We start from the raw sequence: 6,900 nt of genomic DNA, 5'->3' as shown, positions 1-6,900 counted from the left end.
CAAAACTGCAAGGAGAAAAATTAATTTGGTAGTATACAGGGGGCCTAATAAGAATCTACCATTAGGGGCGCCTGGGTGGCTCAGTGGGTTAAGCCTCTGCCTTCTGCTCTGGTCATGATCTCAGGGTCCTGGGATCGAGCCCCACATCGGGCTCTCTGCTCAGCAGGGGGCCTGCTTCTCCCTTCTCTCTGCCTGCCTCTCTGTCTACTTGTGATCTCTCTCTCTGTCAAATAAATAAATAAAAAATTTAAAAAAATTTAAAAAAAAAGAATCTACCATTACACTGCAGTCCGAGGCGTATGTTTGCCAGTCATACCACTACTGCAAATGAATCTTGTAGCTCCTCCTTTCTACTATTTATTTCCCCTGATTCACCAATTCCTACTCCTCCTTTCCTTCCCTGTAGGTTCTCATGTTAGTGATCTGATGGCTAGAGACACTTCACTGAGCCAAACACCCTTGCCCGCAGTGAGCTTACAAACTAGTGAGGAAGACAAATATTATGTAATTATCTTAGAAATAATATAACCAGGGGCTTCTGGGTGGCTCAGTCGTTAAGCATCTGCCTTCAGCTCAAGTTGTAATCCCAGGGTCCTGGGATTGAGCCCCACATCAGGCTCCCTGCTCAGCAGGAAGCCGACTTCTCCATCTCCCACTCCCCCTGCTTGTATTCCCTCTCACTGTCTCTGTCTCTGTCAAATAAATAAATAAAATCTTTAAAAAAAAAAAAAAGAAAAGAAATATAATGACTGAAACAACTACTGTAGCTATAAAGCAACATTTATAAAGTTTTAGAAAAGGAAAAAAAGTTATGAAGGAGAAGGATAGGACAGTATAAAAGAGAGCTAGGGCAGGTGAGGGGCAGATCAAAGCAAGCGTCCCTGAGGTAAGAATGCCAGTTGAGTTCAAGCTTATGAGAGGGATTTATTCACATAGAGGAGGCTGGGAGGAAATCAGGGAGAGAACAAGAACATTCTGGGCAGATGCCCCATAGCTGTCAGCCTGAACTCAGGGGTGCCTCAGGGGTGCCTGAGGGAAATCACAAAGCTTCCTCAACCCTCCCTCCCTTCTCACCAATACCACCCTGACATGAGGCACTTGAGCTCAGAGAGCAAGAAGGAAACATAGAGGTTTATGGTTCAGAATCCAACAGAGGAGAGGAGGAGGTGGAGGCAGACTATATCACGGAAAGAACATGGTACTGGTCATCACAGTTTACATGCGGACACTGATAATTATTAGCTGTGTGGCCTTGGGAAAGTCACTACCAGCATCTCAGAGTTGTCAGGAGGATTCAGTGAGAAAAGAAATGAGTAGGGCCTTAGACCCAGTGAGTGCTTAATAAGTTTAGCTTTATCTGCTCACTTTCTCCAGGTTTGCTCTGTGTACCCTCAAAGTTCATAGGTTGAAGCCCTGACTTATGAGACAATGCAACTATATCTGCAGATAGAGTCTTTGGGAGGTAACTGAGGTTAAATGAAGTTATAGGGATGGCCCTGCTCCAAATGGACTGTGGCCTTATAAGAAGAGGGAGATGGGTGCTTGGATGGCTCTGTTGGTTAAGCAACTGATTCTTGGTTTCAGCTCAAGTCACGATCTCGTAGGTTGTGGGATCAAGCCCGAAGCTCCATGCTCAGCAGGGAATACGCTTGAAGATTCTCTCCCTCTGGCCCTCCCCCCTCAAATAAATAAACAAATCTTTTTAAAAAAGATTATGTCCCTCTCCCCTTTCTCTCCCTCCATCATGTGGGGACACAGTGAGGAGCAGCTGTCCACAAGTCAGGTTAAAGGCTCTCACCAGAACCCAACCACGCTAGCACCCCAATCTCAGACTTTCAACCTCTAGAACTGAGAAAAATAATTTCTATTGCTTAAACTACCAGTCTATGATAGTTTGTTATGGTGGTCCAAGCCAGCTCCAGTAAAGCCCAGTTAGAAAACTGCTCTTACAGATGATGGAGTGCAAATCTTAACTGCAAGGACATTCAAAGAATGAATTTATGAAAAGGCAAAGGAAGGGAATAGAATAAATGAATAAGACGGGGGGAGTGGGCTTGAACATTTTCATAAATGAGGCTGATCTCGATCCATCCTCTGTCTGGCTGTGACTACTTCTGAGATGCACACAGTCTCACATGGGTCAAAACACTACGGATGATCTTCTGTGTGGTTGAGCAAAACCACTTTCTCCTTGTTTTCATTCTTATTGTTGCATGAGAGATGGGACACTTAAACTCTAAGAAAGAAGACCAGTAGTGGCCAAAAAGTGGATCCAAGCACCAAGAGATAGCATGACAAGGGAAGAAAAGCAAAATATGCTCTTTAAAGGGAGAAGGAAAGAAAGTGCAAGAACCCAGGAGCCCTGGCACTCAGGGGTGCAAGCCAATGACAAAAATGGGAAGAGGTGGTGGCACCATACCATCAACAGTGCTCTATGTGTGAAATGCTATGCGGGATGCTGGAAAATACTACTTCACAATTTCAAAACCTGCAAAGGTTGATAAGCACTATCTCCATAAAGACTCCATTTGATCTCACCAGAGCAAAAATGAGGCAAGCACAGCAGGACAGGGATGTCCCCAGGGAGGAAACTCTGGTTTGGAATGCTTCATTAGAGTTCCTTTGGCTGGCAAGCATTAGAGGTAGTAACCAAGCCTCCATTTTCTGATTCCAGTCCCAGTGTCCTTTCTGTGACAAATGTCAAGACATGCTCTATATTTTTGCATCTGACCTTGACTTGGTTTTCCAAGGTCAAAATTTTCTCCATGTCCTATCTCATTCCCTGAGCAACATGCTCCTCCCCCCAAAAAGTCACAGGATGGCTTCTTCCAGAACACAAAATAACATTGAATGGACTATGAGAACTGAAGGAAGAAGAGAACCATGTAGATGGGGACCTACTGACAAAAGCCACATGCTATAATGACTTCCCCCTTGACGAGACTGTCCCATAGCGATCCCGATACTGTGAGGCCACACAAGGATAACTGCAGTTTTGATTCCCACTTTGTACCTGTGAGAAACTGAGGCTCAGAAATATGAAGGACCTTGTCCATGATGTTCATTCTAAAGATCAAGAGTCAGATGCCAAACCCTTGTGTCCACCTCCATCTCCCTATAGGGGAATGAGCCCTGGCATGACAGCCAGTTTTCTAATCCTTCCACTCACTTCCCATGCCATCCTGGTCAAACCTTATAAACCCCAGGCTTCCTTTCCTTCCACTCTAAACTGAAGGGGTTGGACTGCATGGTCTCTGAGAACGTTCTCTAAGGTGGCTGGTAAGAAAACAATCACAAGTATTGGAACACATATTGTCCAGACTCTTTGTGCTGTTTCCCAAATATAATTCAGGGAGTCAGCCAACAGATAGAAGAGGATATTTATTCTTGCTGGTGAGGTCGACAGATACTTTTTTTGAGCTCGATCACACAGGAGGTCTGCAGGCCACAGCGTCATTGCACGTCATGGGCCCTGCGTGCTGCTCCCTCTCTCCCCGCCACTGCTCGAAGCCTGGGAGAACGCTTTTGAAACCAATCAGGAAATTACTTATCAATCTGAAGCCCCACAGAGTTATGAGTGCTCCTCGCTGCCAAAGGGAAGGGGATTTCGAGTGAAAGCTCCACATCTGTGCGCAGTAGAATTCAAAGACTCCAGCTGTTGGAAGGTCTTCCGAGCAATGTAAGTAAACAGCCCTCTCTCCCGATCGAAGTGAACTTCTTCAGGCTTTTTTTCTCCCACAGATGAGTCTTTTGGCTCACATCGGTGTTGAGCTGTTCTCTCTCTGTTCATCTGTGAGGTTTGGGGGTGTTTACTGACTGGGGCTTACTCAATGAACCATCTCCTCTGGGGGATACTTCTGCTGAACAGAGGAGAGAAAGCGAAAGTCGTCAGAATCGGCTTTGCTTAAGAAGGGTTAGTTTTGAAAAGAGCCCTTGACTTGGCAGCTCTGTTCCTTAATGACTATAGATCCATAGTTAAGGGGAGGGTGACACTGACATGGACACTTGTGGGGGCTTCACCCTGAAACACAGAGTGGTCATCAGGTTTGTGCCTACATAATTCAAATTTAAGGTGTTCTCTTCATTTTGATATACCGCAGGATTTTAATTGAGGAAAAAGGGAAACATTACAGTTTATACTGTCCGGTGAAGCTTTTCTTGGAGTGGTGTAAATCTCGTGCTCAATTTAATTTTGGTTGGGGGTGCTGATTACTGTTCATTTTATTAATCAAATGGGCTCGGCATTTTACACTGCTGTGGGGAGGAGAATGCATTCGTTGCAATGCATGAGTGTAAACATTTAGGCTGTGTTGATAAAAATGTGGGTTTGTATTAATAGTAATTGCGCGATGGGATTACATAACTTCATACATAACGCATTGTACTGGAGTATATTGCTTTTAAAGATATTTTAAATCAGATTGTGATTTAAGGACTGAAAAAGTAATTGCAGGTATATAGCTAATATAAAATAAATAGCGCTGTTTTGATCAACCTTTGTTCCCTGAGACCCTACAGCTTCTCCAGGAACTTGAGAGTCCTTTTCCAAGGGTTCCTCATCAAGAATGCTAGCGTTTCAGGGAACTGGTGTCCCAAGATCTCAGACTCTTCCCCACCATCAGACTATGCATCTCGTAATATGTCTTGATTCCGGTTTGAATAATAAAGGCTCACACCCTCATCTTGGTTCTTCTACTCCCTGGAAAGCTCCCCTGAGCACAAAAACAACTGCATTTAACTCCGGTTAATATCTGACTTCCTTTCTTCCCTTTAAACAATTTTGGTTCATGGTTTGATGTCCTGTGACAACAAGACTGGTCTTATTCCCAATATGTTAGGTACTTACCTCCTCCGTGCCTCAGCGCCAGCACAAGCGTAAGGCATGTCACAGGGTCAGGCAGCTCCGTGTGGAAAGATACTTTAGCTACTAGGAATTTATAACAGCCTATTTCCTATGTAGACACTGCCTGGCCCCCTGCCTGGAGCAACTTTTAGTCTGAGGAGATCTCTAACCTCTCACCTTTACTTAATACATGTTATATAGCTAATGTGCTAAAAGCCATAAAAACAAGAGGTGAGATGATGCTCCCCTCCTAGAATTAACATGTCTGTAGTCTGTACAGCCCAAGACAGCTTTTGTTTTCATGGCAATAATTAAATAATTCTGGGCACTGGCTGTTGGACATGTGCGGTGCAGTGGATCATAAAATGGAGGGATACATGCTTGAAATGTGAAAGGAAATTATCTAAACATTGGGAAATATTTACTGCGTATTGACCATGCACTTGGCCCTCTGCTCACCCTGTCTCGTGTGGTCTTGGGAGCAGCACGTGAGGAAACATCCCAGAGTGGCCCATGTGTTGGTCAGTTAATGCCCCTGTGCCTTGGTTTCCTTACTATGAAATAAAGGTAAAAACCTTGGGACTCATGTGAAGGTTCAGAGTTAAGGAAAGCAAAGTATTTTTTTGTCTCTCTTACAGGAGAAACTGAGGTTGAGTTTAGCTAAGTAACTTGCCCATGGCCACACAGGTGATGGCTGTCAGGGCTACGATTTGGGAGTAAATGATCTGGCTGCATCAGACTGGAGAAAGGGCAGTTTTTACCAGCTTCCCTCGTGCTGTTGGGTTCTTCCTTGTACATCCTTATCCAACCCTCATAGTGCCTTCTGGATGAAAGTAACTGACCGTTGCCCATGAAGATTTCAGACAGGGAAACAAGCTCAAGACTTGAACCAATTTGCCCTAGGTCACACACTTAGAAATCAACAGGGCTGGGAGCTAAGTGCAGGTTTTGGAATTCCCAGGCTTGTGGCCTCTTCAAGACCCCACGCTCTTGATGGGGGTGGGATGGGGTGGGTGAGGCCCATACTGCCTCCCTGCAGGGGAGAGTGAGCTAGCGAAGGATGACCATGCTTGGCATCAGTGAGGCCCTCAGCTGTGCCTGGCCCGGTGCCTCATTAATTAAAGCAGGTGCCGAGGCCCTTTATCAGTAACTCTCCAGAGGATAGAATGTGCATCAAACTTTAACAGTCACTTTCCTCAGCCTGTTCTGTAATTTGGGAAAGAATGAAGATTGCTGTATCCACCTGAAGAAGGTAAAAAGTTCGGTTAAATAAAAGAGATGGGGCATTTTCCTCATTCAAATTTTTGGATTACACTGAGGTCAGAATCAACCTCAGTTCAGAGTTGTTTACTGTCATATTTATAACCCTGTGCTTTCTTCCTCTTTCCACACGTGTCTCCTTCCAAGCGCTGTGACCGTCCAAACGTTGTATCATCAGCCTCTTGACTGCACCAGCAGAGGGGTAGATATCCTTCCCTTTGTTGGCTTTTTATTATAAATCAGTACTGCTCAGTAGAATTCATCACCATATTAGAATAAAGCGAACTATATGTGTAATATGAGAAATTTACTAAATAAACTTTACACAGAGAAACTGGCAACTTGGAGCATTTACTGTGCTGAATAAAATATTATGAGATTGCTTTCTCTGCAGACTACTACAGCACAGATAGAGGCAAGCCAAATGTGTCCTCAAAACATGTGCTGGGAACTTCAGCTGCCTTGGAAAGAGGTCATAGAGGGCATGGTGGAACAGGAACCACTGAATGCTGGAAATAATTTCCAGTGGTGGCAAATGTCAGGAGTTGAAGGGAAATAGCCAGAGTTTTGAATTCTGGTTCGATCACTTTCTAACCGCAAGACTCCAAGTACATCACTTACCTCTCAAATGCATGTAACAGACATAAACAACCCAACATGGTACCTAGCACAATGGCTGCCCAATCAACAGGGGTTACTTTTCTTCTTAGCTCTGGTCCATTCAATCCACAAATATTAACTGAGCACCTACTATGTGCCATGCATTATTCTAGATATAGATATGAACTAGCCCAAGT

At 44.4% G+C, this 6,900-nt stretch overlaps 1 protein-coding gene across 1 annotated transcript in view; it reads left to right on the top strand.

Moving 5' to 3' along the window:
• The first annotated feature begins 3,477 nt into the window (after positions 1-3,477).
• The window catches only part of LOC111149167 (C1q and TNF related 7), a 74,477-nt gene continuing 71,054 nt past the window's right edge, over positions 3,478-6,900 (top strand). Inside the window, exon 1 of the mRNA XM_022506109.1 lies at positions 3,478-3,679. The gene's annotated coding sequence lies outside the window, so the exon portion shown is untranslated. The remainder of the gene's footprint in view (positions 3,680-6,900) is intronic.

The sequence above is a fragment of the Enhydra lutris genome, unplaced genomic scaffold, assembly GCF_002288905.1.
Source record: "Enhydra lutris kenyoni isolate GAN:26980312 unplaced genomic scaffold, ASM228890v2 scaffoldscaffold21, whole genome shotgun sequence".
NCBI lineage: Eukaryota > Metazoa > Chordata > Mammalia > Carnivora > Mustelidae > Enhydra > Enhydra lutris.
This window is presented reverse-complemented; position numbering and strand designations above follow the sequence as displayed.